A 6,268-nucleotide genomic window follows, 5' to 3' on the forward strand; every position below is an offset into this window, starting at 1 on the left:
TTCATTAAATTCTGCTCTAATTTTCATTATCTTCTTCCTTTTGCTGACTTTGGGTTTATTTGTTCTTCTCTTTCTAGTTTTTTAAGATATATTAGGTTGTTTTTTTGGACTAATTCTTGTTTCTTAAGAAAGGCCTGTAATGATATGAATTTTCCTCTTATTACTATTTTTGCTGTTTTCCAAAATTTTTGATATGTTGTATTATCATAATATTTGTTTTTATGTATCTCTTGATCTCTCTTTTTATTTCTTCCCTGACCCAGTTATTATTCAGTAGCATGTTGTTTAATTTCCATATATTTGTGGTTCTTTCCACTTTCTTTTTACAGTTAATGTCTAGCTTCAAAGTATTATGATTAGAGAATATGGTTCGTATGATTTCAACCCTCTTATATTTGTTGAGGCTATCTCTGTGTCCCAGTATGTGGTCAATTCTTGAGAATGTTCCATGTGCACTAGAGAAGAATGTATAAGCGGCTGTTTTGAGATGGAAGGCTCTGTAAATGTCAATTATGCCTAGTTGGACTAATGTATCATTTAAGGATGTTATTTCCTTATTTATTTTCTGTTTGAATGGTCTGTCTATATCCAACAGTGGGGTATTTAGGACTGTTTCTTCCTTTATTCTGTTAGTAATTCTTTTATATATTTCAGGGCTCCCTGACTGGAAGCATAGATATTAATACGTGTTATCTCTTGGTGTATGCTTCCCTTTATCATTATGACGTGTCCCTCAGCATCTTTCTTTACCTTTTTTATTTTTATTTCTTCACCTGGGCATTAATGGAAATGTATTCTGCTGTTTTTCCCAATAGAAGATTTATTATATAAAGATCTCTCTTTAGCCTGTTTTAAAGAAGGCACTTTTCTTTTGCTTTCCAGTAGGTGGCATTGAAGCCTTTTGGATCCCTGCTTTATATAAAGCCTTAATAATGCCTTTTTATTTTCTTGTAGATATTTAGTCACACTCGCTACTCTCAGTCTCAGTCCCTGTCAGTGTTAATGACAGTTTCAGTAGCGTTTGCTCAGTTTCCCCTGGGCTCCACGGTGATCAGTCTCAGAAGGTATGGAGGGAGGCGCCCTCTGGGTTTGGAGTTGGGGGCTTCTGTGGTTTTTCCCTCTGATTCTTCTTGTTTTATATTATATATTTTAGTTCTGAATCTATTGTGTGTGGTTACCATTACAAATATGTAAAGGATAGTTATATATATACAGTCATCCCTTTCTATTGGCCGTGTAGAGCTCACAGCACTCCCAGGCAGGGCTGTTCAGGGAACTCGCCACACCTCCTCCCCACCCTCCCCTTCTCCTACAGGGAGTTCCTGCAGCTGCGAGAGGCAGCTTCTTTATTTGTCCCAGTCCACCACCTGACAGCCAGGTTCTTTCCTGTGGTAGCTCTTATGCACAGATCCCACGCTCAGATGTTCCGGTGTGCAATTGGGTGGTGGTGGCGGGGCATTTGTTGTGTTTTAGATGTTCAGCTTATTGTTGTTTCAAGGGGAGAGATCTGGGGACATCTCTTTTCTGCCATGTTTCTCCAAACTCTCTAGGTATCTTATGATTTCTTCCTTCATCTCATTGATAACCCATTCATTGTTTAGCATGTTATTTAGCCTTCATGTGTTTGTGTATTTTCCAGTTTTTTTCTTGTAGTTGATTTCTAATTTCATACCATTGTGATTAGAGAAAAGGTTGATATGATTTCAATCTTCTTCAAATTTTTGAAACTTGTTTTGTGTCTTAACATGGTCTGTCTTTGAAAATGTTATATGTGCATTTCAGAAGAATGTATATTTTGCTGCCTTTGGGGTAAAATGCTCTGAAAGTACCTATTAAATTCATCTAGTCTACTGTGTCTTTTAGGTCCATTGTTTCCTTATTAATTCTTTGCCTGGAAGATCTGTTTATTGGTAACAATGGCATGTTAATGTCTCCTACTATTGTTGTAGCCAACAGCCCCTGATAGACACACGGACCACCAGAAATCAGTGAGTTATAGGAAACACACTCTTATTCAGCCATCTGGGTCTGCCAGGGGTGCGCAGACCCCAAATTAAGCATCCCTGAAATGTAGAGGCACAAGGTTTTTAAGCCTTAAACCCCTATTCTTCATCCTGTTTGAACACACAAGTCTATTTTTCTTCTTTTTACTAACTGTCAACCCACAGATTGGTTATGCAAGTGTGGGGTACAGAAGCAGAAAGCTTATTGTTAGAGCATTATGTTCCCATGGGCGATAGCCAAACAGTAATTTTCCAGCCAGCACACTATGAGTGTATTCCTGTTGATCTCTCCTTTTTCTATGTCAGTCGATAATTGCTTTATGCATGTAGGTGCTCCTGTGTTGGGTGCGTATATGTTTAGTAGGGTTATGTCTTCTTGATTTATGGATCCCTTTATCACTATGTAATGCCTTTCTTTGTCTCTTATTATAACTTTTCTTTTAAAGTCTATTTTATCTGATATAAGTAGAGCTACCCTGGCTTTTTTTTTTTTTTTCATTTCTATCCCTTTACTTTCAGTCTGTGAGTGTCATTTGATCTGAAGTGGGTCTCTTGTAGATAGCCTATGCATGGGTTTTGTTTTCTTATCCATTGAGCTACACTATGTCTTTTGATTGGAACATTTAATCCACTTACAATTAAAGTGATTACCGATAGGTACATAGTTTCTGCCATTTTATTATTCCTATTTGCTTCTTCTATTTTCTTTTTTATCCCTTCTCTTTTTGCAGAAATCCCTTTAACACTTTATTGTAATACTGGTTTGTTGGTGATGAATTCCTTAAGCTTTTCCCTGTCTGGGAAGCTCTTTATCTCACCTTCCATTTTAATTGAAAGCCTCACTGGGTAGAGTATTCTTGTTTTTCATAACTTTGAATATTTCTTGCCAGTCCCTCTGGCCTGCAAAGTTTCCATTGAAACATCAGCAGACATTCTTATGGGGGTAACCTTGTAAGTAACTAGCTGCCTTTCTCTTGCTGTTAAGATTCTATCTTTGTCTTTGAACTTTTGCATTTTAATTATGATGTGTCTTAGTGTGGGTCTGTTTGAATTCCTCTTGTTTGGGACTCTTTGTGCTTCCTGAACTTGTATGTCTAATTTCTTTGCCAGTTTAGGGAAATTTTCTGTCATTATTTCTTCAACTAGATTCTCAATCCCTTGCTCTCTCTCTTCTCCTTTGGGTACTCCTATGATCTGGATATTGTTATGTGTCATGTTGTCCCAGAGGTCTCTTAAACTCTCCTCATTTTTTAAAAATTCTTTTTTCTTTTCGTTGTTCTGATTGGGCGTATTCTGCTACTTGTCTTCCAGTTCGCTGATTCGATCTGCTTCATCTAGTCTACTGTTGAATCCTTCCAGTGTATTCTTCATTTCTGTCTGGTTCTTTTTTATGGTTTCTATATCCTTTTTTATGCTTACTATCTCTCTTTTGAGGTTCTCATCTTGCTCATCCATTCTCCCCCTAAGTTCATTGAGCATTCTTATAACCATTATTTTGAACTCTTTCTCTGGTAGGTTGCTTGCCTGCATTTCATTTAGCTTATTTTCTGGAGTTTTCTCCTGTTGTTTCATTTATGGCATATTTCTTTGTTTTCTTATTTTATTAGCCTCTCTGTTGGACTTCAGGTCATTCTGCACGCTGATTATTTTATAATTTGGTTGTAATTTTAATGTGGACCTGAGGGGAGGTGAATCCTGCTTTTACCTAGTCCATCATCTTCTACCATGCTCTATCTATATTTTAATCAGGGGAGCTGCGTGTTGCTCACCGCATTGGTTGGGAGATTTGACAGAGGCAAGCAGAGTGATGGACTGGATCCTGGCCAAGGAGTCTGGTTTAAAGCTGCCAGGGTTTCCCCTTAATTCTCGTTATTGGTCTCAAAAACTAGAAGGACTGAGCTAGAAGTGGGTGATGGTAACAGAGGGAGCCAAGGGCCAATGTTCCAGCCAAAAGGTCAGTACCATGCGGCTCACTGAGAACTGACCAGGTTTGTAGCTGTTACTCTTCAGAGACTTGGGATGCCCTTGGGGAATGTTACCAGAGAGTGGGGATCCTCTCCCAGCACATTGTCTAGGTTCTTGATGTCTCAAACAAAGAATTGATCAGGACACCGAAATATAGCAGAAAAGAAAAGCTTTATTAGAAGGGAAAGTACAATTCCAGATGTGGGAGCGGACCTGAGCAAGAGAAGCATGGCTCAAAGGCCTGGTAACAGCCCTTGGGCTTTTTATCCCTCTTTGCTGTTGGTAGTCACTTTTCTTAGAGGAGTGGGCTTCCTTGATTGACAGCTAAGATTGACGGGACTCAATGATTTATCATTTGCTTTCTGTGCATGTTTGTTCCCAGAATTCAATCTGTTATAATGATACTAATGAACTTCTAGGCATATGCTTCATAATGATGCTATAATGAGGCTCAGGTAAATTGGGGTCTTTATTGCGCAGGCATGAGTGACTGGCTATAACTAGTACCTAATTTCCTGCTCTCTTGTTTCTTTTTATGAGTTGCTTTTAGCCCCCAAATGCTTTCTGGCTTGCTTAATTGTGGGTGGACTAGTGTGGACCCCTTCTAAGATAGGATGACCTCAGTGTCTTTGCAGGCAGACTCAAAACCCCGTAACTAACTTTCCTGCCTAACTCTTTTCTAAGAGCCATGAACTTCCTTATTAGTAGTATGGATGTTGAGGAACAAGAGGTTTCATCTTCTGTATCTGCTTCTTGCTGAGAATGGCCGTAGTCCCTGCCTATTGGGGTTTCATGGAGCTTGTTCCCTTTCTGCCTTAATCAGGACAGGGTCATGGATTTCCTGCCCAAGTGCCGCCTTAGTCCCTAGTCAGGAAAAGAAGATACAAACTTGTTATTTAAATCATATATCTATTAATTTTCTATTACTGATTTGCCTATTAAGCCAATAAAGGAAAACAGGTTTGGTTAATATATTTCTTAAAAAGTAAAAAGACCTTTAGCCTAAAGTCCCCTCCCCTCTCAAACTCTAAGGACCCTGTCAGGCCTAATGCCATTTCTGCTAACAATGGGCCAATGACCCTTAACAATAGCCAGAGGATCTGAGTTACCATTTTCAGGGTAATTATCAGGATTTGAGGGAGAGGGCCTTTTTCCAAAAGAAAAGAGGAAAGAAAACTTAACTAGGTTTACTAAAAAGATTAAGAACTCTGCAAGGAATGTCCCATTTCATTTCCTGCTAAAAGGTTAAGAATTTGACAAGTGATGTCCCATATCAGGAAATTATTGGGAATGACCCACCACAGTTCCTCAGTCTGCACTTGTATGCAGAGATTCCTTAGGTCACTTTCAAAATGAACGCTAAATAGACCTAGTTACTGCCCTGCTGGGCCATGCTGTACTGAGCCCCCTCCTCATTCACAAAATAAAAGGATTCACAAAAAAAACCTCACAGTGCAATAATAAAGGAATTCAGACACTAGTGAAACCTGTAGGGCCACTGTGTCTTATTCATGGGCAAAAGATGGAAGTGGGGTGAGGTCTGGGTAGAGTGCTTTTCTCCGGTACCCTGCTGTCACTTCTCCATGATGGCAAGGAAGTCTCTGCCATCCTGGCTACAGTGCTGGGCTCCCTGCATGACAGTGAAAACAGTGACGATGTTCTAGCAAAGCCACCAGACAAAGTTCTTAAGGTCATGGAAGGAAAGGGAGCCCAGGATGGAAGGCACAGCAGAGCCATGATTCCTGGGGCAGAGAGTGCTGGGCTGAGTCGTGTTGCCTTGCTAGACTTCCATAGGAACAGGCTTCTTGTAGAGAAAAAAGGGTGCCCCGCCCTCTGCTGGGCTACACTGCTGTGAAACCTTGTGGCTGACAGACACAGAGAAACATCTGCTTTGTGAGTGGGGTCAGACTGTGCTCCAGTTTCAATGGGCTGCCCCAAAAGAGCACAAGGTATGCGTGTTTTTTTGTGAGTATGAAGACTTGGTGGACAGAGGGAAAGGGAGTGGGGTGACCTATGACGCAGATGGTGATAGAAAATGTCAGATTACCATTCAACTTGGTTGCAAACTCAACTAGAAAAGATGAGGGGAAAGTAGATTACCACCTGTCACCACTGAGCTAGTGCCAGAAAGGAGAGGCAGTGTGGGGAAGAGGAGAAACTGCTGTTGAGATACAACCGTAGCCTTTTGAGGAGCTTCGGGAAGAAGGGGAGTGACCCGATGGAGTTGGGTGACCTTCCTTTTCCATTATTGTCAACGAGGAAATCCAGAAACATTTATGTCAACAGGACACTAACAAGCT

This window comes from Pteropus alecto, unplaced genomic scaffold, assembly GCF_000325575.1.
Source record: "Pteropus alecto unplaced genomic scaffold, ASM32557v1 scaffold234, whole genome shotgun sequence".
NCBI lineage: Eukaryota > Metazoa > Chordata > Mammalia > Chiroptera > Pteropodidae > Pteropus > Pteropus alecto.